Source organism: Pristiophorus japonicus, chromosome 3 (assembly GCF_044704955.1).
Source record: "Pristiophorus japonicus isolate sPriJap1 chromosome 3, sPriJap1.hap1, whole genome shotgun sequence".
In the NCBI taxonomy this organism is placed as follows: Eukaryota; Metazoa; Chordata; class Chondrichthyes; family Pristiophoridae; genus Pristiophorus; species Pristiophorus japonicus.
This window is the reverse complement of record NC_091979.1, coordinates 4,213,193-4,240,976: the sequence shown is the minus strand read 5'-3', so window position 1 is coordinate 4,240,976 and position 27,784 is coordinate 4,213,193. Positions and strand designations below refer to the sequence as shown.

General features: G+C 50.2%; 1 protein-coding gene across 1 annotated transcript in view; it reads left to right on the top strand.

Moving 5' to 3' along the window:
- Window positions 1-27,784, top strand: part of slc4a3 (solute carrier family 4 member 3) — a 214,412-nt gene that overhangs the window by 52,761 nt on the left and 133,867 nt on the right. The window lies entirely within an intron of this gene.

Sequence of the window (27,784 nt, the reverse complement as noted above, 5' to 3'; positions counted from 1 at the left end):
CAATACGAGAGCCACAGTCCCTGTCACAGGTGGGACAGACAGGTTGAGGGAAGGGGAGGGTGGGACTGGTTTGCCGCACGCTCCTTCCGCTGCCTGCGCTTGGTTTCTGCATGCTCTCGGCGACGAGACTCGAGGTGCTCAGCGCCCTCCCGGATGCACTTAGATGTAGTCCTTACTACTAGGGGGATCAAGGGGTAAGGCGAGAAAGCAGGAATGGGGTACTGAAGTTCATGTTCAGCCATGAACTTATTGAATGGCGGTGCAGGCTAGAAGGGCCGAATGACCTACTCCTGCACCTATTTTCTATGTTTCTATGTTTCTATGTCAGTGGGGACGTTGCACTTTATCAGAGAGGCTTTGAGGGTGTCCTTGTAACGTTTCCTCTGCCCACCTTTGGCTCGCTTGCCGTGAAGGAGTTCCGAGTAGAGCGCTTGCTTTGGGAGTCTCGTCTCTGGCATGTGAACAATGTGGCCTGCCCAGCGGAGCTGGTCGAGTGTGGTCAGTGCTTCGATGCTGGTCGAAGTATTGGCGAGGCCACACCTGGAGTACTGCGTGCAGTTCTGGTCTCCGTATTTAAGGAAGGATATACCTGCATTGGAGGCTTTTCAGAGAAGGTTCACTCGGTTGATTCCGGGGATGAGGGGGTTGACTTATGAGGAAAGGTTGAGTAGGTTGGGCCTCTACTCATTGGAATTCAGAAGAATGAGAGGTGATCTTATCGAAACTTAGAAGATAATGAGGGGATTTGACAAGGTGGATGCAGAGAGGATGTTTCCACTCATAGGGGAAACTAAAACTAGGGGACAGAGTCTCAGAATAAGGGGCCGCCCATTTAAAACTGAGATGAGGAGAAATTTCTTCTCTCTGAGGGTTGTAAATCTGTGGAATTCTCTGCCCCAGAGAGCTGTGGAGGCTGGGTCATTGAATATATTTAAGGCGGAGACAGACAGAATTTTGAATGATAAGGGAGTAAAGCTTTATGGGGAGCGGGCGGGGAAGTGGAGCTGAGTCCATAATCAGATCAGCCATGATCGTATTAAATGGCGGAGCAGGCTCGAGGGGCCAAATCATTCCTGGGATGCGGGCGTTGCTGGCAAAGCCGGCATTTATTGCCCATCCCTCACTGCCCCTGGGAAGTTGGTGGTGAGCCGCCTTCTTGAACCGCTGCAGTCCGTGTGGTGAAGGTGCTCCCACAGTGCTGTTTGGGAGGGAGTTCCAGGATTGTGACCCAGCGACGATGAAGGAACGGCCGATATATTTCCCAGTCGGGATGGTGTGTGACTGGGAGGAGAACGTGGAGGTGGTGGTGTTCCCATGGACCTGCTGCCCTTGTCCTTCTAGGTGGTAGAGGTCACGGGTTTGGGAGGTGCTGCCGAAGAAGCCTTGGCGAGTTGCTGCAGTGCATCTTGTAGATGGTGCACACTGCAGCCAGGGGGCGCCGGTGGTGGAGGGAGTGAGTGTTGAAGGTGGTGGATGGGGAGCCGATCAAGCGGCTGCTTTGTCCTGGATGGTGTCGAGCTTCGAGTGTTGTTGGAGCTGCACCAATCCAGGCAACTGGAGAGTGTTCCATCACACTCCTGACTTGTGTCTTGTAGATGGTGGGAAGGCTTTGGGGAGTCAGGAGGTGAGACACTCACCGCAGAATACCCAGCCTCTGACCTGCTCTTGTTGCCACAGTATTTATGTCCGGTTAAGTTTCTGGTCAGTGGTTTGAAACCATGGATGAAGATGGCACAGTGGAGGGTGGTTACCATGGTGAGGGGGTGGTGGGGGGGGGAGAGGAGAGGGTTCAAGTGGTAAGAGGGAGTGAGAGTGAAGAGTGAGCGAGAGAGAAAACAGCGAGCCAAGGGTTACCAGCCGAGAATGCCAAATTGCTGTCCCTCGATCGAGAGGCAGGATATTGGATTGAAGTCCGACGTCATGGAAATGGACTGATTGCCCCGAGGACAACAATGACCAAAAGCCGTCCCTTTATCTGAACGCTTCTCACAGCCACATCAGCCGCTTCGATGATAACACCAGCGGCTCCAGATTCACTGCCGTAAGCCCGGCTGGAGTTTGTCGAGGATGTGACCTAACTCGCCCTCCCCACCCCCGCCCCACCACGGTGCGGTGCCTTCTCCGTTACCCATGCCCGCGCTGTGACTCTCCTCGAGAGCGAAGATGATGGTCACGCAGGAGGCGGCGGAGGAGATCAGCGGTGACCCCGGTATCTTCGAGCCCATCGGGAACGAAGGCTTTGAAGAGTTCGTCCTTGATTTCGAGGATTACGATCTGTGGGAATCCATTAACAACTGTCTTCACGGAAACGGAGAGGCACCTTGTAAGTAGCGAGACTGTAACAGCAGGCAGGTGATCAGTCATGCTCATATATCGAAAGCTTTTTTTTTTGTTGACATGTTCGGAAATGTTGCAGAGCGCTTGTCACACAATGCATTAGTTTAGCGTTCAGTCACCAATGTCGTGTAAACATTTTACGCAAATCTGGATCCCATAAAACAGAGTTAAGTAAGCAGGTAATCTATTATTTGGGGGATTTTGGTTGGCCAGGACACCGGGACACCTCCCCTGCCCTTCACCGTGTCCCAGAGGCTCTCAAACACCCAGCTGAGCCTTGGCTTAACGTCTCCTCCGAAAGATGGCCCCTCCGACAGTGCGGCGCTCCCTCAACACTGCCCCTCCGACAGTGCGGCGCTCCCTCAGCACTGCCCCTCCGACAGTGCGGCACTCCCTCAGCACTCCCTCAGCACTGACCCCCTGAACATTGCCCCTCCGACAGTGCGGCGCTCCCTCAGCACTGCCCCTCCGACAGTGCGGCACTCCCTCAGCACTCCCTCAGCACTGACTCCCCGACAACGCGGCGCTCCCTCAACACTGCCCCTCCGACAGTGCGGCACTCCCTCAGCACTGCCCCTCCGACAGTGCAGCACTCCCTCAGCACTCCCTCAGCACTGACCCCCCGACAACGCGGCGCTCCCTCAACACTGCCCCTCCGACAGTGCGGCGCTCCCTCAACACTGCCCCTCCGACAGTGCGGCACTCCCTCAGCACTGCCCCTCCGACAGTGCAGCGCTCCCTCAACACTGCCCCTCCGACAGTGCGGCACTCCCTCAGCACTGCCGCTCCGATAGTGCGGCGCTCCCTCAACACTGCCCCTCCGACAGTGCGGCACTCCCTCAGCACTGCCCCTCCGACAGTGCAGCACTCCCTCAGCACTCCCTCAGCACTGACCCCCCGACAACGCGGCGCTCCCTCAACACTGCCCCTCCGACAGTGCGGCGCTCCCTCAACACTGCCCCTCCGACAGTGCGGCACTCCCTCAGCACTGCCCCTCCGACAGTGCAGCGCTCCCTCAACACTGCCCCTCCGACAGTGCGGCACTCCCTCAGCACTGCCCCTCCGACAGTGCGGCACTCCCTCAGTACTGCCCCTCCGACAGTGCGGCACTCCCTCAGCACTGCCGCTCCGATAGTGCGGCGCTCCCTCAACACTGCCCCTCCGACAGTGCGGCACCCCCTCAGCACTGCCCCTCCGACAGTGCGGCGCTCCCTCAGCACCGCCCCTCCGACACCGCGGCGCTCCCTCAGCACCGCCCCTCCAACAGTGCTGCACTCCCTCAGTACTGCCCCTCTGACAGTGCGGCGCTCCCTCAGTACTGCCCCTCCGATAGAGCGGTGCTCCCTCAGCCTGCACTGGGAGTGTCAGCCTAGATTTATGTGCTCTGGAGTGGGACTTGAACCGACAACCTTCTGACTCAGAGGCGAGAGTGCTGCCCACTGAGCCATGGCTGATACAATAGACAAATATGCAATAACAACAACTTATATTTATATAGCACCTTTAACGTAGTGAAACGTCCCAAGGCGCTTAACAGGAGTGTTATGAGACAAAATTAATTTGACACCGAGCCACATAAGTAGAAATTAGGGCAGGATTGGTCGGTTTTAAGGAGCGTCTTGAAGGAGGAAAGAGAGGTAGAGAGGCGGAGGGGTTTAGGGAGGGAGTTCCAGAGCTTGGGGCCCAGGCAACAGAAGGAGGCCACCGATGGTGGAGCAATTATAATCAGGGATGGTCAGGAGGGCAGAATTAGAGGAGTGTAGACATCTCGGGGGGTTGTGAGGCTGGAAGAGATTACAGATATAGGGAGGGAGGAGGGCCATGGAGGGATTTGTAAACAAGGATGAGAATTTTGAAATCGAGGCGTTGCTTAACCGGAAGCCAATGTAGGTCGGTGAGCACAGGGGGTGATGGGCGAGTGGGACTTGGTGCGAGTTGGGACATAGGCAGCCGAGTTTTGGATCACCTCTAGTTTACGTGGGATAGACCAGCCAGGAGTGCGTTGGAATAGTCAAGTCTAGAGATAACAAAGGCATGGATGAGGGCTTCAGCAGCGGATGAGCTGAGGCAGGGGCTGAGAGGGGCGATGTTACAGAGGTGGAAAGAGGTGGTCTTAGTTATGCCGCGGATATGTGGTCGAAAGCTAATTTCAGGGTCAGATATGACATCGAGGTTGTGAACAGTCGGGTTCAGCCTCAGACAGGAGTTGGGGAGAGGGATGGAGTCAGTGACTAGGGAAGAGAATGTAGCTAACAATTTGTTGAAAAAGCAGAGTTAATCTTTTTGTTTTGATGTTGTTGGAGGAATGTTGGCTGGGTCTGGAGCAGGGCTTGAACCTTTGATCTTCTGGCTCAGAGCTACCCACTGGGGCATGCTGACACAAGTTCAATTGGGAAAAAGAAGCACTTATATCAGGAATGGCCCTCTCCTCTGACTCCGGAACTGATCTGCGGATGGTACACACGGCGCTATCCACAAGATACACTGCAGCAACTCGCCAAGGCTTCTTCGGCAGCACCTCCCAAACCCGCGACCTCTACCACCGTGAAGGACAAGGGAAGCAGGCGCATGGGAACACCACCACCTCCACGTTCCCCTCCCAGTCACACACCATCCTGACTGGGAAATATATCGGCCGTTCCTTCATCGTCGCTGGGTCACAATCCTGGAACTCCCTCCCTAACAGCACTGTGGGAGCACCTTCACCACACGGACTGCAGCGGTTCAAGAAGGAGGCTCACCACCACCTTCTCAAGGGGCAATTAGGGATGGGCAATAAATGCCGGCCATTTAGAATTATCGAATGATTCAGCACAGAAGGAGGCCATTCGGCCCATCGTTCCCGTGTCAGCTCTTTGGTAGAGCGTTCCAATCAGTCCCACTCCCCCGCTCGTTCCCCATAGCCCGACAAATTTTACTGTTTCCAGTATTTTACCAATTCCCGTTTGAAAGTTACTATTGAATCTGCTCCCACCGCCCTTTCAGGCAGCGCGTTCCCGATCACAACAACTCGCTGCGTAAAGAAATTCTCCTCATCTCCCCCTCTGGTTCTTTTGCCGATTATCGTCAATCTGTGTCCCTCTGGTTACTGACCCGCCTGCCACGGCAAACGGTTTCTCCTTTTTTACTCCGCTGAACCTTTTCTGTTCTGAGGAGAACAACCCCATCTTCTCCATTCCCTCCACGTAACTACAGTCCCTTATCCCTGGTACCGTTCCATTAAATCTCCCCCACACCCTCTCCAAGGCCTTGACATCGAGGCACTTGCCGTGAATGGAGAATCACGACTGTAATGTATTTGCGTCATGGGTTCACATGCCAGACTCGAGACTCCCAAAGCAAGCGCTCTACTTAGAACTCCTTCACGGCAACCGAGCCCCAGGTGGTCAGAGGAAACGTTACAGGGACACCCTCAAAGCCTCCCTGATAAAGTGCAACATATCCCCACTGACACCTGGGAGTCCCTGGCCAAAGACCGCCCTAAGTGGGGGAAGTGCATCCGGGAGGGCGCTGAGCACCTCGAGTCTCGTCGCCGAGAGCATGCAGAAACCAAGCGCAGGCAGCGGAAGGAGCGTGCGGCAAACCAGTCCCACCCTCCCCTTCCCTCAACCACTGTCTGTCCCACCTGTGACAGGGACTGTGGCTCTCGTATTGGACTGTTCAGTCACCTGAGAACTCACTTCAGGAGTGGAAACAAGTCTTCCTCGATTCCGAGGGACTGCCTCTGATGATGATCTTTGCTTAAGAATCCACAGCAACACATTGCTATTAAGAACTAGTTGGTTTATTAGCAAAGGTTTAACAATCACACTACACATTACCGGTTCTTCCACCAGGCTCACAACTGCATACATAGAAACATAGAAACATAGAAAATAGGTGCAGGAGTAGGCCATTCAGCCCTTCGAGCCTGCACCACCATTCAATAAGATCATGGCTGATCATTCCCTCCCCTTTCCTGCTTTCTCTCCTTACCCCTTGATCCCTTTAGCCGTAAGGGCCATATCTAACTCCCTCTTGAATAGATCCAACGAACTGGGATCAATAACTCACTTCGGTAGATAATTCAAGAGGTTAAACAACTCTCTGAGTGAAGAAGTTTCTCCTCATCTCGGTCCTAAATGGCTTACCACTTATCCGTAGACATTGACCCCTGGTTCTGGACTTCCCCAACATCAGGAACATTCTTCCTGCATCTATCATGTCCAGTCCCATCAGAATTTTATATGTTTCTATGAGATCCCCTCTCATACTTCTAAACTCCAGTGAATACAAGCCCAGTTCATTCAGTCTCTCCTCATATGTCAGTCCTGCCATTCCGGGAATCAGTCTGGTGAACTTTCGCTGCACTCCCTCAATAGCAAGAACGTCCTTCCTCAGATTAGGAGACCAAAACTGAACACAATATTCCAGGTGAGGCCTCACCAAGGCCCTGTACAACTGCAGTAAGACCTCCGTGCTCCTATACTCAAATCCCCTCGTTATGAAGGCCAACATACCATTTGCCTCCTTCACCGCCTGCTGTACATACATGCCAACTTTCAATGACTGATGTACCATGACACCCAGGTCTCGTTGCACCTCCCCTTTTCCTAATCTGCCACCATTCAGATAATATTCTGCCTTCATGTTTTTGCCACCAAAGTGGATAACCTCACATTTATCCACATTATACTGCATCTGCCATGCATTTGCCCACTCACCTAACCTGTCCAAGTCACCCTGCAGCCTCCTAGTGTCATCCTCACAGCTCACACTGCCACCCAGCTTAGTGTCGTCTGCAAACTTGGAGATATTACACTCAATTCCTTCATCTAAATAATTGATGTATATTGTTAATAGCTGGGGTCCCAGCACTGAACCCTGCGGCACTCCACTAGTCACTGCCTGCCATTTTGAGAAAGACCTGTTTATCGCTACTCTCTGCTTCCTGTATGCCAACCAGTTCTCTATCCATGATAGTACATTACCCCCAATACCATGTGCTTTAATTTTGCACACCAATCTCTTGTGTGGGACCTTGTCAAAAGCCTTTTGAAAGTTCAAATACATCACATCCACTGGTTCTCCCTTGTCCACTCTACTAGTTACATCCTCAAAATATTCTAGAAGATTTGTCCAGCATGATTTCCCCTTCATAAATCCATACTGACTTGGACCGATCCTGTCACTGCTTTCCAAATGCGCTGCTATTTCATCTTTAATAATTGATTCCAACTTTTCCGCCACTACTGATGTCAGGCTAACCGGTCTATAATTACCCATTTTCTCTCTCCCTCCTTTTTAAAAAAGTGGTGTTACATTAGTTACCCTCCAGTCCAGAGTTGATAGACTGTTAGAAAATGATCCTCAATGCATCCACTATTCCTAGGGCCACTTCCTTCAGTACTCTGGGATGCAGACTATCAGGCCCCGGGGATTTATCGGCCTTCAATCCCATCAATATCCATAACACAATTTCCCGCCTAATAAGGATATCCTTCAGTTCCTCCTTTTCACTAGACCCTCGGTCCCCTAGTATTTCCAGAAGGTAATTTGTGTCTTCCTTTGTGAAGACAGAACCAAAGTATTTGTTTAACTGGTCTGCCATTTCTTTGTTCCCCATTATAAATTCACCTGATTCTGACTGCAAAGAATCTACGTTGGTCTTCACTAATCTTTTTCTCTTCACATATCTATAGAAGCTTTTGCAGTCAGTTTTTATGTTCCCAGCAAGCTTCCTCTCATACTCTATTTCCCCCTCCTAATTAAACCCTTTGTCCTCCTCTGCTGAATTCTAAATTTCTCCCAGTCCTCTGGTTTGCTGCTTTTTCTGGCCAATTTATATGCCTCTTCCTTGGATTTAACACTATCCCTAATTTCCCTTGTTAGCCACGGTTAAGCCACCTTACCCATTTTATTTTTACTCCAGACAGGGATGTACAATTGTTGAGGTTCATCCATGTGATCTTTAAATGTTTGCCAAAGCCTATCCACCGTCAACCTTTTAAGTATCATTTGCCAGTCTATTCCAGCCAATTCACGTCTCATACCATCGAAGTTACCTTTCCTTAAGTTCAGGATCCTTGTCTCTGAATTAACTGTGTCACTCTCCATCTTAATAAAGAATTCTACCATATTATGGTCACTCTTCCCCAAGGGGTCTCGCACAACAAGATTGCTCATTAGTCCTTTCTCATTATACATCACCCAGTCTAGGATGGCCAGCCCTCTAGTTGGTTCTTCGACATATTGGTCTAGAAAACCATCCCTAATACACTCCAGGAAATCCTCCTCCACCGCATTGCTACCAGTTTGGTTAGCCCAATCTATATGTAGATTAAAGTCGCCCATGATAACTGCTGTACCTTTATTGCACACATCCCTAATTTCTTGTTTGATGCTGTCCCCAACCTCACTACTACTGTTTGGTGGTCTGTACACAACTCCCACTAGCATTTTCTGCCCTTTGGTATTCCGTAGCTCTACCCATACAGATTCCACATCATCCAATTTAATGTCCCTCCTTACTATTGCATTAATTTCCTCTTTAACCAACAACGCCACCCCGCCTCCTTTTCCTCTCTGTCTATCCTTCCTCAATGTTGAATACCATGGATGTTGAGTTCCCAGCCTTGGTCACCCTGGAGCCATGTCTCCGTAATCCCAGTTATATCATATTCATTAATAGCTGCCTGCGCAGTTAATTCGTCCACCTTATTATGAATACTCCTCGCATTGAAGCACAGAGCCTTCAGGCTTGTCTTTTTAACACACTTTGACCCTTTAGAATTTTTCTCATCGTGGATCCCCCAAACCCAACTGGCTGGGGTTTTATTGAGCCTTGTGAACATCATGTGATTGGCCAAGCCACTCCCGACTCACCACCAGTGAGCTTACTCACGGGTGCATACATTACAGCGTGTTGTTCATGGTTGGTATTTGTTGGTTCTTGGTTGTTGGCGATGGCAGTCGGCAGAGGAATCTCCACGTGCAGAAATCACGAAAAGTTAGTGGACTGGGTACACAAATTATTTAAAAGGCCAATGGAATGTTGGCCGTCAGCTCGAGAGGTCTGGAATAGCAATAGGTGGAAGTGATGGTGGACTTATATAAAGCTCGGGTCAGACCCCGTCTGGGTCCAGTCCTGAGCCCCGCCCCGCGGGGAGGCTATATCGGCCTGGGAGGGGGAGCAGCGCAGATTCACCAGACAGATACCCGGCGGGAGGGGGGTGAAAAGGTTAAATTATGAGGACAGGGTGCACAGACAGGGCCTGTGTTCCCTTGAGTGTAGAAAATTAAAGGTTGATCTGATCGAGGTGTTTAAGATGATTAAAAGAATCGACAGGGGTAGACCGAGAGAAACCATTACCTCCGGTGGGGGGAGTCCAGAACAAGGGGGGAGGTTAAAATTGGAGCCAGACCGTTCAGGGGTGATGTCAGGAAACACTTCTTCACACAAAGGGCCGTGGGAGTCTGGAACTCTCTCCCTCAAAAAGCTGTTGAGGCCGGGGGTCAATTGAGATTGGTTAGGAAGGGTATTACGGGTTACAGAACCAGGGTGGGCAGATGGAGTTAAGATACAGATTAGCCGCGATCTAACTGAATGGCAGAACAGGCTCGAGGGGCTGAATGGCCTCCTGCTGTTCCCGTGGCTGGTAGGTGTTGGTGTTTGTTGGAGTGGTTGGTTTTCGGTAGTGTGGGCTGTTTCTGTTGTTGATTTGGCTCCTGGTTGTACGCGGTGGTGGTGGTGTGTGGTGTGATCACCATAGGCCGTCCCTCGGGGTCGAGGAAGACTTGCTTCCACTCTTAGAATGAGTCCTTAGGTGGCTGAACAGTCCAATACGAGAGCCACAGTCCCTGTCACAGGTGGGACAGACAGTGGTTGAGGGAAGGGGAGGGTGGGACTGGTTTGCCGCACGCTCCTTCTGCTGCCTGCGCTTGGTTTCTGCATGCTCTCGGCGATGAGACTCGAGGTGCTCAGCGCCCTCCCGGATGCACTTCCTCCACTTAGGGCGATCTTTGGCCAGGGACTCCCAGGTGTCGGTGGGGATGTTGCACTTTATCAGGGAGGCTTTGAGGGTGTCCCTGTAATGTTTCCTCTGCCCACCTTTGGCTCGTTTGCCGTGAAGGAGTTCCGAGTAGAGCGCTTGCTTTGGGAGTCTCGTGTCAGACATGCGAACTGTGTGGCCTGCCCAACGGAGCTGATCGAGTGTGGTCAGTGTTTCGATGCTGGGGATGTTGGCCTGGTCGAGGACGCTAATGTTGGTGCGTCTGTCCTTCCAGGGGATTTGCAGGATCTTGCGGAGACATCATTGGTGGTATTTCTCCAGCAGCTGGAGGTGTCTACTGTACATGGTCCATGTCTCTGAGCCATACAGGAGGGCGGGTATTACTACAGCCCTGTAGACCATGAGCCTTGTGGCAGATTTGAGGGCCTGGTCTTCGAACACTCTTTTCCTCAGGCTTGCTTGAATTACTTTCCTCCCCTTCGATCACACTTCCAGTATTTGAGGTTTGGCTGATTTTATTAGATGGAGAAAACATGCAATGTACATGACTCGATTTTCCATGCTGTCGTTCTCCATCAATGAGTGCACTGGAGTGAGACAGTGGGTGGGGATCATTGACATGAACCTGTGCCCAGATTGTACACCGAGCTCCCAGCAGGAAGAGACCGACGCCGGATTGCAGTATGTTAAGATCACAATAAATAGTAGCAGGAGTCGGTCATTCGGCCCCTCGAGCCTGCTCCGCCATTCAATGAGATCATTGCTGATCTTCGACCTCAACTCCACTTTCCCGCCCGATCCCTCGATTCCCTGAGTGACCAAAAATCTATCGATCTCTGTCTCGAATATACTCATCGACTGACCCTCACAGCTGTCCCAGCGGAACCAAGGTGCAATTTTTCAGACCAGCAATGACCTTATTGAATGACGGAGCAGGCTCGAGGGGCCAAATGGCCAACTCCTGCTCCTATTTCTTATGTTTTCTCTGGGGCAGAGAATTCCAAAGATTCATCACCCTCTGAGTGAAGAAATTCCTCCTCATCTCAGTCCTAAATGGCCGACCCCTTATCCTGAGACCGTGACCCCTGGTTCTAGACTCCCCAGCCCGGGGGAAACATCCTCCATGCATCTACCCTGTCAAGACCCTTAAGAATTTTACACATTACAATGAGATCACCTCTCATTCTTCTAATCTCTAGGGAATATAGGCCCAGTCTACTCAATCTCTCCTCATAGGACAATCTCCCCATTGCAGGAATCAGTCTGGTGAACCTTCATTGCACTCCCTCTATGGCAAGTATATCCTTCCTTGGGTAAGGAGAGCAGTACTGTGCACAATACTCCAGGTGTGATCTCACCAGGGCCCTGCAGTAAGACATCTTTACTCTTATACTCAAATCCTCCTGTAATAAAGGCCAACATACCATTTGCTTTCCTCACTGCTTGCCGTACCTGCAGTGATTGGTGTACAAGGACACCCAGGTCCCTCTGAACACCAACATTCCCCATTCCCTGCTTTTCTATTTTTCCTACCAAAGTGGATAACTTCACATTTCTCCACATTATATTCCTTTTGCCATGTTCTTGCCCACTCACTGAGTCTGTCTATATCCCTTTAAAACCTTTATACATCCTCTTCATAGCTTCCTTCACCAACTGGCTTTGTATCATCAGCAACCTTGGATAAGTTACACTCAGTCCCCTCATCCAAATCAACAATATAGATTGTGAATAGCTGGGGCCCAAGCACTGATCCTTGTGGTACCCCACTGGTATGAAACTGAAAAGTGCAGAGAAACAAAGGGACCTGGGAGTGCAGGTCCACAGGTCCCTGAAGGTAAGCAGGCCAGGTAGATGAGGTGGTTAAGAAGGCCTTTATTGGTCGAGGCACGGAATACAAGAGCAGGGAGGTTATGTACTGTATAAAACTTTGGTTAGGCCAAATCATTGATGTATATTGTAAATAGCTGGGGACCCAGCACTGAACCCTGCGGCACCCCACTAGTCACTGCCTGCCATTCTGAAAAGGACCCGTTTATCCCGACTCTCTGCTTCCTGTCTGCCAACCAGTTCTCTATCCACGTCAGTACATTACCCCCAATACCATGTGCTTTAATTTTGCACACCAATCTCTTGTGTGAGACCTTGTCAAAAGCCTTGTGAAAGTGCAAATACACCACATCCACTGGTTCTCCCTTGTCCACTCTACTAGTTATATCCTCAAAAAATTCCAGAAGATTTGTCAAGCATGATTTCCCTTTCATAAATCCAAGCTGACTTGGACCGATCCTGTCACTGCTTTCGAAATGCGCTGCTATTTCATCTTTAATAATTGATTCCAACATTTTCCCCACTACTGATGTCAGGCTAACCGGTCTATAATTACCTGTTTTCTCTCTCCCTTCTTTTTTAAAAAGTGGTGTTACATTAGCTACCCTCCAGTCCATTGGAACTGATCCAGAGTCGATAGACTGTTGGAAAATGATCACCAATGCATCACTATTTCTAGGGCCACTTCGTTAAGTACTCCGGGATGCAGACTATCAGGCCCCAGGGATTTATCGGCCTTCAATCCCATCAATTTCTCTAACACGATTTCCTGATTAATAAGGATTTCCTTCAGTTCCTCCTTTTCGTTAGACCCTCGGTCCCCTAGTATTTCCGGAAGGTTATATGTATCTTCCTTAGTGAAGACAGAACCAAAGTATTTGTTCAATTGGTCCGCCATTTCTTTGTTCCCCATTATAAATTCACCTGATTCTGACTGCAAGGGACCTATGTTGGTCTTCACTAATCTTTTTCTCTTCACGTATTTATAGAAGCTTTTGCAGTCAGTTTTTATATTCCCGGCAAGCTTCCTCTCATACTCTATTTTCCCCCTCCTAATTAAATCCTTTGTCCTCCTCTGCTGAATTCTAAATTTCTCCCAGTCCTCTGGTTTGCTGCTTTTTCTGGCCAATTTATATGCGTCTTCCTTGGATTTAACACTATCCCGAATCTCCCTTGTTAGCCACGGTTGAGCCACCTTCCCCGTTTTATTTTTACTCCAGACAGGGATGTACAATTGTTGAAGTTCATCCATGTGATCTTTAAATGTTTGCCATTGCTTATCCACCGTCAACCTGTTAAGTGTTACAGCCTGCCAACCCGAAAATGACCCGTTAATGGCAGTTAACCACCGCATCATCATCAGAGGCAGTCCCTCGAAATCGAGGAAAACTTGCTTCCACTCTAAAAGTGAGTTCTCGGGTGGCTGAACAGTCCAATACGAGAACCACAGTCCCTGTCACAGGTGGGACAGACAGTGGTTGAGGGAAGGGGAGGGTGGAACTGGTTTGCCGCACGCTCCTTCCGCTGCCTGCGCTTGGTTTCTGCACGCTCTCGGCGATGAGACTCGAGGTGCTCAGCGCCCTCCCGGATGCACTTCCTCCACTTAGGGCGGTCTTTGGCCAGGGACTCCCAGGTGTCGGTGGGGATGTTGCACTTTATCAGGGAGGCTTTGAGGGTGTCCTCGTAACGTTTCCGCTGCCCATCTGGGGCTTGCTTGTCGTGTAGGAGTTCCGAGTAGAGCGCTTGCTTTGGGAGTCTCGTAGAAACATAGAAACATAGAAACATAGAAAATAAGTACGGGAGTAGGCCATTCGGCCCTTCGAGCCTGCACCACCATTCAATAAGATCATGGGTGATCATTCCTTCAGTACCCCTTTCCTGCTTTCTCTCCATACCCCTTGATCCCTTTAGCTGTAAGAGCCATATCTAACTCCCTCTTGAATATATCCAATGAACTGCCATCAACAACTCTCTGCGGCAGGGAATTCCACAGGTTAACAACTCTCTGAGTGAAGAAGTTTCTCCTCATCTCAGTCCTAAATGGCCTACCCCTCATCCTAAGACTGTGTCCCCTGGTTCTGGAGCTCTCCAACATCGGGAACATTCTTCCCACATCTAACCTGTCCAGTCCCATCAGAATCTTGTATGTTTCTATGAGATCCCCTTCTAAACTCCAGTGAATGAAGGCCCAGTTGATCCAGTCTCTCCTCATATGTCAGTCCAGCCATCCCGGGAATCAGTCTGGTGAACCTTCGCTGCACTCCCTCAATAGCAAGAACGTCCTTCCTCAGATTAGGAGACCAAAACTGAGCACAATATTCCAGGTGAGGCCTCACCAAGGCCCTGTACAACTGCAGTAAGACCTCCCTGCTCCTATACTCAAATCCCCTAGCTATGAAGGCCAACATACCATTTGCCTTCTTCACCGCCTGCTGTACCTGCATGCCAACTTTCAATGACTGATGTACCATGACACCCAGGTCTCGTTGCACCTCCCCCTTTCCTAATCTGCCGCCATTCAGATAATATTCTGCCTTCGTGTTTTTGTCACCAAAATGGATAACCTCACATTTATCCACATTATACTGCATCTGCCATGCATTTGCCCACTCACCTAACCTGTCCAAGTCACCCTGCAGCCTCTTAGCGTCCTCCTCACAGCTCACACCGCCACCCAGCTTAGTGTCGTCTGCAAACTTGGAGATATTACACTCAATTCCTTCATCTAAATCATTAATGTATATTGTAAAGAGCTGGGGTCCCAGCACTGAGTCCCCTAGTCACTGCCTGCCATTCTGAAAAGGTCCCGTTTATTCCGACTCTCTGTTTCCTGTCTGCCAACCAGTTCTCTATCCACGTCAGTACATTACCCCCAATACCATGCGCTTTGATTTTGCACACCAATCTCTTGTGTGGGACCTTGTCAAAAGCCTTTTTAAAGTCCAAATACACCACATCCACTGGTTCTCCCTTGTCCACTCTGCTAGTTTCATCCTCAAAAAATTCTAGAAGATTTGTCAAGCATGATTTCCCTTTCTTAAATCCATGCTGACTTGGACCGGTCCTGTCACTGCTTTCCAAATGCGCTGCTATTTCATCTTTAATAATTGATTCCAACATTTTCCCCACTGCCGATGTCAGGCTAACTGGTCTATAATTACCCACTTTCTCTCTCCCTCCTTTTTTAGTGGAGTTACATTAGCTACCCTCCAGTCCATAGGAACTGATCCAGAGTCAATAGACTGTTGGAAAATGATCACCAATGCATCCACTATTTCGAGGGCCACTTCCTTAAGTACTCTGGGATGCAGACTATCAGGCCCCGGGGATTATTCGGCCTTCAATCCCATCAATTTCCCGCTTTATAAGGATATCCTTCAGTTCCTCCTTCTCACTAGACCCTCGGTCCCCTTGTATATTCGGAAGGTTATTTGTGTCTTCCTTCATGAAAACAGAACCAAAGTATTTATTTAACTGGTCCGCCATTTCTTTGTTCCCCATTATAAATTCACCTGAATCTGACTGCAAGGGACCTACGTTTGTTTTCACTAATCTTTTTCTTTTCACATATCTATGGAAGCTTTTGCAGTCAGTTTTTATGTTCCCAGCAAGCTTCCTCTCATACTCTATTTTCCCCCTCCTAATTAAACCTTTTGTCCTCCTCTGCTGTATTACAAATTTCTCCCAGTCCTCAGGCTTGCTGCTTTTTCTGGCCAATTTATATGCCACTTCCTTGGATTTAACAATATCCTTAATTTCCCTTGTTAGCCACGGTTGAGCCACCTTCCCCGTTTTATTTTTATTCCAGACAGGGATGTACAATTGTTGAAGTTCATCCATGTGATCTTTAAATGTCTGCCATTGCCTATCCACCGTCAACCCTTTAAGTATCACTCGCCAGTCTATTCTAGCCAATTCACGTCTCATACCATCGAAGTTACCTTTCCTTAAGTTCAGGACCCTAGTCTCTGAATTAACTGTGTCACTCTCCATCTTAATAAAGAATGTTACCATATTATGGTCACTCTTCCCCAAGGGGCCTCGAACAACAAGATTGCTAATTAGTCTTTTCTCAATACACATCACCCAGTCTAGGATGGCCAGCCCTCTGGTTGGTTCCTCGACATATTGGCCTAGAAAACCATCCCTAATACACTCCAGGAAATCCTCCTCCACCACATTGCTACCAGTTTGGTTAGCCCAGTCAATATGTAGATTAAAGTCGCCCATGATAACTGCTGTACCTTTATTGCACGCATCCTTAATTTGATGCTGTCCCCAACCTCACTACTACTGTTTGGTGGTCTGTACACAACTCCCACTAGCGTTTTCTGCCCTTTGGTATTCCGTAGCTCCACCCATACCGATTCCACATCATCCAAGCTAATGTCCCTCCTTACTATTGCATTAATTTCCTCTTTAACCAGCAACACCACCCCACCTCCTTTTCCTTTCTGTCTATCCTCCCTGAATGTTGAATACCCCTGGATGTTGAGTTCCCAGCCTTGGTCACCCTGGAGCCATGTCTCCGTGATGCCAATTACATCATATGTCTCGTGTCGGGCATGTGAACAATGTGGCTCGCCCAACTTCTCAGCGAATTTTATCACCCCAACGGAGTTATGGCGTTTGGCGCTGAACCGCCAACAAGGCAACCGTGCAAGATGGTACCCCCAGATTTCCGGGCTGTCGCCGGAGGAGTTAGCCGTGAGACGGGTCTTGGAGCCGGCCAAATACTTAGCCCCCTGTCCTGGAACCATGAGTGGGAACGCCACAATGTTGGAGTTTTCAGGAGGGAACGATGGGGGAAGGGTGGTCCCCATCATACGAGAAGGAGGCAACAAAATAGATCCTCCCACTCACCCCTCCACCCCACCCCATCGGCAGAGACGCTTTTACCCAGGCAGGTTCCCACTCACCGGAAATTCGCTCTGCCATCGGTGGCCCTGCCTTCAGCTGCCTGGGTCCCAAGCTCTGGAACGCCCTCCCTAAACCTCTCCGCCTCTCTATCTCTCTTTCTTCCTTGCACTTTGGCAGAAAAAAAATCAAAGAGCAAGTTATTATTTAAATGGAGAAAGATTGCAAAGTGCTGCAGTACAGCGGGACCTGGGGTCCTGGTGCATGAAACACAAAAAGATAATATGCAGGTACAGCAAGTGATCAGGAAGGCCAATGCAATCTTGGCCTTTATTGCAAAGGGGATGGAGTATAAAAGCAGGGAAATCTTGCTACAGCTATACAGGGTATTGGTGAGGCCACACCTGGAGGACTGCGTGCAGTTTTGGTTTCCATATTTACAAAAGGATGTACTTGCTTTGGAGGCAGTTCAAAGAAGGTTCACTCGGTTGATTCCGGGGATGAGGGTTTGACTTGTGAGGAAAGGTTGAGGAGGTTGGGCCTCTACTCATTGGAATTCAGAAGAATGAGAGGTGATCTTATCGAGACGTATAAGATTATGAGGGGGCTCGAAAAGGTGGATGCAGAGAGGATGTTTCCACTGATGGGGGAGACTAGAACTAGGGGGCCGCCCATTTAAAATTGAGCTGAGGAGGAATTTCTTCTCTCAGAGGGTTGTAAATCTGTGGAATTCGCTGCCTCAGAGAGCTGTGGAGGCTGGGTCATTGAATAAATTTAAGACATGTATAGACAGTTTCTTAACCGATAAGAGGTTATGGGGAGTGGGCAGGGAAGTGGACCTGAGTCCATGATCGGATCAGCCATGTTCATATTTGTTATATATGTAAACCTGTATACACACCTTGTATAGCCACAAGAGGGCTCATCCCACAATCCCTTGGGAGCACAGGTACCTAAGGAGCCGTCACAGGCTGGAGAGGCACTCTGGAGACCGGCAATAAAAGACTAAGGTCACAATTTACTTTGAGCTCAAAGTATCCAGTCGGACTCTTTATTCATACATAACAACTGGCGACGAGATACAGATGACGAACCCAACGATGCAGAGAACAGTGGGCCTCCTGGAGAAATTCTCAGAGGGAGATGATTGGGAAACATTCATGGAGCGACTCGACCAATAATTCGTGGCCAACGAGCTGCAAGGAGAGGCAAATGCTGCCAAACGAATGCGGATTCTCATCACCGTCTGCGGGGCACCAACGTATGGCCTCATGAAAAATCTGCTTGCTCCAGCGAAACCCACAGAGAAATCGTACAACGATTTGTGCACACTGGTCCGGGAGCATCTGAACCGGAAGGAAAGCGTTCTGATGGCGAGGTACCGGTTCTACACCTACAAAAGGTCTGAAGGCCAGGAAATGGTGAGTTATGTCGCCGAGCTAAGACGCCTTGCAGGACATTGTGAATTTGGAGCACATGCCCATAACTGTTTCGTACTTGGCATTGGCATTGGTGATACTTTGCAAACTTTTGACTGTAGAGACCCCAACCTTGAGTAAGGCCATAGCGATAGCCCAGGCGTTCATTGCCACCAGTGGCAATACTAAGCAAATCTCTCAGCACACAAGCGCTGCTACAAGTACTGTGAACAAAGTGATGTTGTTTTCGAATTGTAATGTACAGGGCAGGTCACACATACCTGCAGCTACACGTCTGCAGATGTCTCAGAGTCCACCATCAAGGGTGATGAATGCAAGGCCAGTAACACCTTGTTGGCGCTGCGGGGGTGATCATTGTTTCCTTTCAGCCGCTTCAAAGGGTATGTTTGCAAGGGCTGTGGAACAATGGGACACCTCCAATGAATGTGCATGCGAGCTGCAAAGCCTGTTAATCCTGCAACCCACCATGTTGCAGAGGAGAACAGGTCCACGGCGGATCACGATGAACCAGAGCCTCAGGCCGAGAAGGCAGAAGTATATGGGGTGCACACATTCACCACGAACTGTCCCCGATAATGCTGAATGTTGAACTAAATGGACTCCCGGTGTCAATGGAGCTGGACACGGGCGCAAGCCAATTCATCATGGGCAAAAAGACTTTCGAAAGGTTGTGATGCAACAAGGTCTCAAGGCCAGTCTTAACTACAGTTCGCACGAAACTAAGAACTTACACTAAAGAACTGATCCCTGTAATTGGCAGTGCTACCGTAAAGGTCTCCTACGCTGGAGCGGTGCACAAGCTACCACTCTGGCTGGTACCGGGCGATGGTCCCACGCTGCTCGGCAAGAGCTGGCTGGGAAAGATACGCTGGGACTGGGACCTCGTCCGAGCGCTCTCGTCTGCTGACGACACTTCGTGTGCCCAGGTCTTAAACAAGTTCCATTCGCTGTTCGAACCAGGCATCGGGAAGTTCCAAGGAGCAAAAGTGCAGATCCACCTAAATCCGGGTCGCGACCCATCCATCACAAGGCGAGAGCAGTACTGTACATGATGAGAGAAAGGGTAGAGATCGAGCTGGACCAGCTGCAAAGAGAGGGCACCATTTCCCCGATCGAGTTCAGCGAGTGGGCCAGTCCTATTGTTCCATGGAGACTCAGCTCCACTTCCCTGCCCGCTCCCCATATAAATTTATTCAATGACCCAGCCTCCACAGCTCTCTGGGGCAGAGAATTCCACAGATTTACAACCCTCTGAGAGAAGAAATTTCTCCTCATCTCAGTTTTAAATGAGCGGCCCCTTATTCTAAGACTATGTCCCCTAGTTTTAGTTTCCCCCATCAGTGAAAACATCCTCTCTGCATCCACCTTGTCAAGCCCCCTCATTATCTTATAAGTTTCGATAAGATCACCTCTCATTCTTCTGAACTCCAATGAGTAGAGGCCCAACCTCCTCAACCTTCTTTCATAAGTCAAACCCCCTCATCCCCGGAATCAACCGACTGAACTTTCTCTGAACAGCCTCCAATGCAAGTATATCCTTCCTTAAATGCGGAGACCAAAACTGCACGCAGTACTCCAGGTGTGGCCTCACCAATACCCTGTACAGTTGTAGCAGGACTTCTCTGCTTTTACACTCCATCCCCCTTGCAATAAAAGCCAAGATTCCATTGGCCTTCCTGATCACTTGCTGTACCTGCATACTAACCTTTTGTGTTTCATGCACAAGGACCCCCAGGACCCGCTGTACTGCAGCACTTTGCAATTTTTCTCCATTTAAATTATAATTTGCTGTTCTATTATTTCTGTCAAAGTGGATAACCTCACACTTTACCACATTATACTCCATCTGCCAAATTTTTGCCCACTTACTTAGCCTGTCTATATCCCTTTGCAGATGTTTTGTGTCCTCCTCACAATTTGCTTTCCTACCCATTCTATCCCTTCTCCTGCTGATATCGGGCGCCATAATGCCAAGTCCGCCTGCCACAGAGCAAGGCATCGGATACCAGCTGCTCTGTCACTGCCCTCTTGGTTGCCCAGGATCACCTCCATGTTGGGTTCCCCCCACCATCCTCCAATCTCGCCGGGTCGTTGGGCTGCAAAGATTTTTAAGCGGGCGGATCCTGTTAAGTTGCACCGACCCTCCACTTTTGGTCCACCTGTTGGGGTAGCTCCCTGCATCAGTCCTCATGATCATCATCATAGGCAGTCCCTCGGAATCGAGGAAGACTTGCTTCCACTCTTAAAGTGAGTTCTTTGGTGACTAAACAGTCCAATACAAGAACCACAGTCCCTGTCACAGGTGGGACAGACAGTGGTTGAGGGAAGGGGAGGGTGGGACAGGTTTGCCGCACGCTCCTTCCGCTGCCTGCGCTTGGTTTCTGCATGCTCTTGGCGATGAGACTCGAGGAGCTCAGCGCCTTCCCGGATGCACTTCCTCCACTTAGGGCGGTCATTGGCCAGGGACTCCCAGGTGTCGGTGGGGATGTTGCACTTTATCAGGGAGGCTTTGAGGGTGTCCTTGTAACGTTTCCTCTGTCCACCTTTGGCTCATTTGCCGTGAAGGAGTTCCGAGTAGAGCACTTGCTTTGGGAGTCTCGTGTCTGGCGTGTGGACAATGTGGCCTGCCCAGCGGAGCTGATCGAGTGTGGTCAGTGCTTCAATGTAAATCGCATCAGATTGTCTGATGTTAGTAGCGAAGGGTTAGAAACGTAGAAACATAGAAAATAGGTGCAGGAGCAGGCCATTCGGCCCTTCGAGCCTGCACCGCCATTCAATAAGATCATGGCTGATCATTCACCTCAGTACCCCTTTCCTGCTTTCTCTCCATACCCCTTGATCCCGTTAGCTGATAAATCGACAGGAGAGTGAGCAGCACAGACCTGGATACAGATATCTGTCCCGACTTGTAAAAAATAAACCTGTTTGCCTTTCTCTCTGAGGGCTAATGTGGTGATTTGGACAGGAGCCATTTAATTAGGAAATATTGAACAGGCACTGCCCAGATCGACAGTGGGCTGAATGTCAAAGGGAGATGGGGGGGAAGGTCATGTTGATTTGTTAATTGCCTTTGGCAGTGAGGCCCCTGTCTTCACATTGCTGTGAGCCAGTCCCATGCCTCTGATCATTGGGAATATTTTTATTACAATATTCCCTCTCCGATTTCTTTCCCAGGCTGGCTATCGCCAATTCATTCCGTCATCATTTCCTCTCGCCTTCCGCTGTTTCCCCACCTCATCGTGGACTCCTTCTGTGCTTTTCTGAAAGGGTTAAATCCCGAGGACAGGTTGCACAAACTGCGCTTGTATTCCCTCGAGTGTAGACGGTTCAGGGGTGACCTAATCAAGCATCTTTCATGACCACCGAACGTCCCAAAGCACTTTGCAGCCAATGAAGTACTTTTGGAGTGTAGTCACTGTTGTAATGTGGGAAACCCAGCAGCCAATTTGCGCACAGCAAGCTCCCACACACAGCAATGTGATAATGACAAGATAATCTGTTTTTGTTATGTTGATTGAGGGATAAATATTGGCCCCAGGACACCGGGGAGAACTCCCCTGCTCTTCTTCGAAATAGTGCCCTGGGATCTTTTACATCCACCTGAGAGAGCAGACGGGGCCTCGGTTTAATGTCTCATCCAAAAGACAGCACCTCTGACAGGATAGATAGAGAGAAACTGTTTCCTCTGGTGGGGGGAGTCCAGGACAAGGGGGAATAACCTTAAAATTATAAGAACGCAAGAAATAGGAACAGGAGTCGGCCTCGAGCCTGCTCCGCCATTCAATAAGATCATGGCTGATCCGATCATGGACTCAGCTCCACTTCCCGGCCTGCCCCCTTATCCCCTTATCGTTCAAGAAACTGTCTATCTCTGTCTTAAATATATTCAATGTCCCAGCTTCCACAGCTCTCTGAGGCAGCGAATTCCACAGATTTACAACCCTCTGAGAGAAGAAATTTCTCCTCATCTCAGTTTTAAATGGGCGGCCCCTTATTCTAAGATCATGCCCCCTAGTTCTAGTCTCCCCCATCAGTGGAAACATCCTCTCTGCATCCACCTTGTCAAGCCCCCTCATAATCTTATACGTTTCGATAAGATCACCTCTCATTCTTCTGAATTCCAATGAGTAGAGGCCCAACCTCCTCAACCTTTCCTCATAAGTCAACCCTCTCATCTCTGGAATCAACCGAGTGAACCTTCTCTGAACTGCCTCCAAAGCAAGTATATCCGTTCAGAGGTGATGTCAGGAAGCATTTCTTCAGACAAAGGACAGTGGGGATCTGGAACTCTCTCCCCACCCCCCACAACGCTTGGGGGTGAGGGGCTCAAGACCTGGATGGATAGATGTTAGTTGGGCAAGGGTCAATGGTGCCAAGATGGAGCTAAGATACAGATCAGCCAGGGTTTACTAGACGGGCATTGCAGGCTCGAGGGGCTGAATGGTCTCCTCCTGGTCCCATGTCCCATCAACTCCATCGTACGGGAATACAGCACATGTCGCCGTGTGACGTCACCTTCACTAGATCAATGAATACATACACCACCAGGGGAAGGTTCAAGGCACTTTTATTTAACAATAAACAGGTGAATGAACAGTTCGTGGTACAGACAGGGTTATGGGGATAGGGCAGGAAAGTGGAGTTGAGGTCGAAGATCAGCCATGATCATATCAGGGTCAACAACCACCACTGGGAGAGTCAGCCTCGATTTTTTTATGTGCCCAAGTTCCTGGAGTGGGACTTGAACCCATAACCTTTTGACTCGGAGGCGAGGGTGCTGCCCACCGAGATGATTAAAGGTGTTGCTCGGTAGTGAGACAGAAACTATTCCGTGTGGTGGGGGCAGTCCAGAACAAGGGGCAGAACCTTAACATTAGAGCCCGGCCATTGAGGGGTGATGTCAAGAAACACTTCTTCACACACGGGGCAGTGGGAATCGGGAACTCTCTCCCCCAAAAATGCTGCTGAGGCCAGGGGTCAATAGAAAAGTTCAAAACTGAGATTGATCAATTTGTTCTGGGTAAAGGAAACACTCTCGCCTCTGAGTCCGAAGGTTGTGGGTTCAAGTCCCACTCCAGGGACTGGAGCACTAAAATCTAGGCTGACACTTCCAGTGCAGGGCTGAGGGAGCGCTGCACTGTCGGAGGTGCCGTCTTTCGGATAGAAACATAGAAACATAGAAAATAGGTGCAGGAGTAGGCCATTCGGCCCTTCGAGCCTGCACCGCCATTCAATAAGTTCATGGCTGAACATGCAACTTCAGTACCCCATTCCTGCTTTCCCGCCAAACCCCTTGATCCCCCGAGTAGTAAGGACTACATCTAACTCCTTTTTGAATATATTTAGTGAATTGGCCTCAACAACTTTCTGTGGTAGAGAATTCCACAGGTTCACCACTCTCTGGGTGAAGAAGTTTCTCCTCATCTCGGTCCTAAATGGCTTACCCCTTATCCTTAGACTGTGACCCCTGGTTCTGGACTTCCCCAACATTGGGAACATTCTTCCTGCATCTAACCTGTCTAAACACATCAGAATTTTAAAAGTTTCTATGAGATCCCTTCTCATTCTTCTGAACTCCAGTGAATACAAGCCCAGTTGATCCAGTCTTTCTTGATAGGTCAGTCCCGCCATCCCGGGAATCAGTCTGGTGAACCTTTGCTGCACTCCCTCAATAGCAAGAATGTCCTTCCTCAGGTTAGGAGACCAAAACTATACACAATACTCCTTGGCCTCACCAAGGCTCTATACAACTGTAGCAACACCTCCCTGCCCCTGTACTCAAATCCCCTTGCTATGAAGGCCAACATGCCATTTGCTTTCTTAACCGCCTGCTGTACCTGCATGCTAACCTTCAATGACTGATGTACCATGACACCCAGGTCTCGTTGCAACTCCCCTTTTCCTAATCTGTCACCATTCAGATAATAGTCTGTCTCTCTGTTTTTACCACCAAAGTGGATAACCTCACATTTATCCACATTATACTTCATCTGCCATGCATTTGCCCACTCACCTAACCTATCCAAATCACTCTGCAGCCTCATAGCATCCTCCTCGCAGCTCACACTGCCACCCAACTTAGTGTCATTCGCAAATTTGGAGATACTACATTTAATCCCCTCGTCTAAATCATTAATGTACAGTGTAAACAGCTGGGGCCCCAGCACAGAACCTTGCGGTACCCCACTAGTCACTGCCTGCCATTCTGAAAAGTACCCATTTACTCCTACTCTTTGCTTCCTGTCTGACAACCAGTTCTCAATCCATGTCAGCACACTACCCCCAATCCCATGTGCTTTAACTTTGCACATTAATCTCTTGTGTGGGACCTTGTCGAAAGCCTTCTGAAAGTCCAAATATACCACATCAACTGGTTCTTCCTTGTCCACTCTACTGGAAACATCCTCAAAAAATTCCAGAAGATTTGTCAAGCATGATTTCCCTTTCACAAATCCATGCTGACTTGGACCTATCATGTCACCTCTTTCCAAATGCGCTGCTATGACATCCTTAATAATTGATTCCATCATTTTACCCACTACCGATGTCAGGCTGACCGGTCTATAATTCCCTGTTTTCTCTCTCCCTCCTTTTTTAAAAAGTGGGGTTACATTGGCCACACTCCACTCGATAGGAACTGATCCAGAGTCAATGGAATGTTGGAAAATGACTGTCAATGCATCCGCTATTTCCAAGGCCACCTCCTTAAGTACTCTGGGATGCAGTCCATCAGGCCCTGGGGATTTATCGGCCTTCAATCCCATCAATTTCCCCAACACAATTTCCTGGCTAATAAGGATTTCCCTCAGTTCCTCCTTCTTGCGAGACCCTCTGACCCCTTTTATATCCGGAAGGTTGTTTGTGTCCTCCTTAGTGAGACGTTAAACCGAGGCCCCGTCTGCTCTCTCAGGTGGATGTAAAAGATCCCATGGCACTATTTTGAAGAAGAGCAGAGGAGTTATCCCCGGTGCCCTGGCCAATATTTATCCCTCAATCAACACAACAAAACCAGAATATTTGTTCATTATCATATTGCTGTTTGTGGGAGCTTGCTGTGCGCAAATTGGCTGCCGCGTTTCCCACATTGCAACAGTGGCTACACTTGAAACAGTACTTCAAGCACTTTGAGACATCCGGTGGTCTTGAAAGCCGCTATTTAAATGCAAGTCTTTCTTTAATGGTTACGGAACCAAGGCGGGTAGATCGAGTTAAGATACAAATCAGCCATGACATACTTGAATGGCGGAACAGGCTCGAAGGGCTGAATGGACCTCCTCCTGTTCCTGTGTAACAGGCTCGAGGGGCTGAATGGGCCTCCTCCTGTCCCTGTGTAACAGGCTCGAGGGGCTGAATGGCCTCCTCCTGTTCCTGTGTAACAGGCTCGAGGGGCTGAGTGGCCTCCTCCTGTTCCTGTGTAACAGGCTCGAGGGGCTGAATGGGCCTCCTCCTGTCCCTGTGTAACAGGCTCGAGGGGCTGAATGGCCTCCTCCTGTTCCTGTGTAACAGGCTCGAGGGGCTGAACGGCCTCCTCCTGTTCCTGTGTAACAGGCTCGAGGAGCTGAATGGCCTCCTCCTGTTCCTGTGTAACAGGCTCGAGGGGCTGAATGGGCCTCCTCCTGTTACTGTGTAACAGACTCGAGGGGCTGAATGGCCTCCTCCTGTTCCTGTGTAACAGGCTCGAGGGGCTGAACGGCCTCCTCCTGTTCCTGTATAACAGGCTCGAGGGGCTGAACGGCCTCCTCCTGTTCCTGTATAACAGGCTCGAGGGGCTGAACGGCCTCCTCCTGTTCCGATGTACCTCGCTGATGAACAAAATAACTTGGTTTAAACAATTGGCCGCTCCCCTCCCCCACCCCCTCCCTGCCCCCTCGCCCCATGACTGCATGACCCATTGTTCCATCAGACTGAACTGGGGTCTTCATCAGTGACCTCAGCCAAGCTTGTGTGAGGTCAAACAGCCACAGCCCATGTGTGACAGGTATTGGCTTGCTCCGTGGCAAAAATAAATAAAATAAAAAGGAAGACAAATGGTGATTCATCGCGTCTCTCCAATGGCCCCAAAGAGCTGCACGGCCAATGAGCTACTGTGCAGTGCGGTCACGGCTGTGACATCGGCCAATGGCGTAGCCAGTGCCGCGGGGAAAAACACAAGTCTGCTTCTCGAGGCTGGCAATCCGCACCACCTCGCTCTGAGGAAAAGCAAGGGAGATTCTCTCTCTCTCTCTGGCCATGTTTTTGGCCAACTATCCTCCGTCTACCCACAGCGCCAGGGGTGGAATAGCCGGTCGTTCGTAGCCTCTGCTCTTCGCGGGATCTTGCTCTGCACAGATTGGCTGCCATGTTCTGCCGGCAAGCCGGAGCTCGCTGCGCTTCAGACGTCAGCGGTGGTGCGTGAGGTGCTCGCGGGGCGTGCCAAGGACTCGATGAATCCCCCTCGGTTTCCACTGCGCCATCGTTGCCCCCAATGGGAAATCGCGTTGTTCACCATCGCGGTTGCGTTGCAAGTTTCCTGGGTGAGTTCATTTGCCTGCGGATTGGCGCGCACGTTCCCGGTGTAATTGTGTTCTCGAAGCGCAGCGTGGCGGCTTAGGGCCCCCAGGAAACTTCGCCCCGCGCAGATTCCGCAAAGACTGCAGTCTGTCTCCGTTGGGGCTCTTGCGCACAGCGAAGGGGAGCTTGCGGGTTCTTGGCTAACCATGACTGGAGGTGAGGTGAGACCCTAGTGTGTGTGTGGGGGGGGTCGGGGAGTTAAGTCTCAAGTGAGCAAAACAATAAACACCACAAAGCTGTAACGGGTGTACCTGTGAGTATGTTCACGGGTTTGTAGAGCTGTTGACTGCTCGGGAATCCGTACCTCCACGACCGAGGTTTTAGGTGGCGGTCGGACGAGAGGGCTGTGGCTGGTGAGGTGACCAGGGTCAGGGACCTGCTCGATGGCGGAGGAGCGGGCTGGATGGCGCCAGACACGCTGGCGCGGCGCCTAAACTGGGCCGATGTCCGCCGCGCGGCCGATGCCATCGAGTCGCTAAAAACGGCTCTGGGGCCTGACTCCGTTCGGTGCATCGAGGAGGCTCAAGCACGTGGGGAGATCCCGTCCGAACTGACCCCCGTCCAGACGGAATTCCTCATCGGCGCCAAGCTCCGAAACCTCCCTCGGGAGCCGGCGCCTCACAACTTGAGCCTCCTCCGGGAAATCCCCTCCGTGCCTTTCAGTTCTGCGCGGAGGGAGGGGTTTCCTGTACGGGCTGCTCCTGCACACTCTCCACCTTGCCATCCTCGTCTGCCGTCCGGACACACCATGGCACTACATCTTGCCGTCCAGAGGAGGCG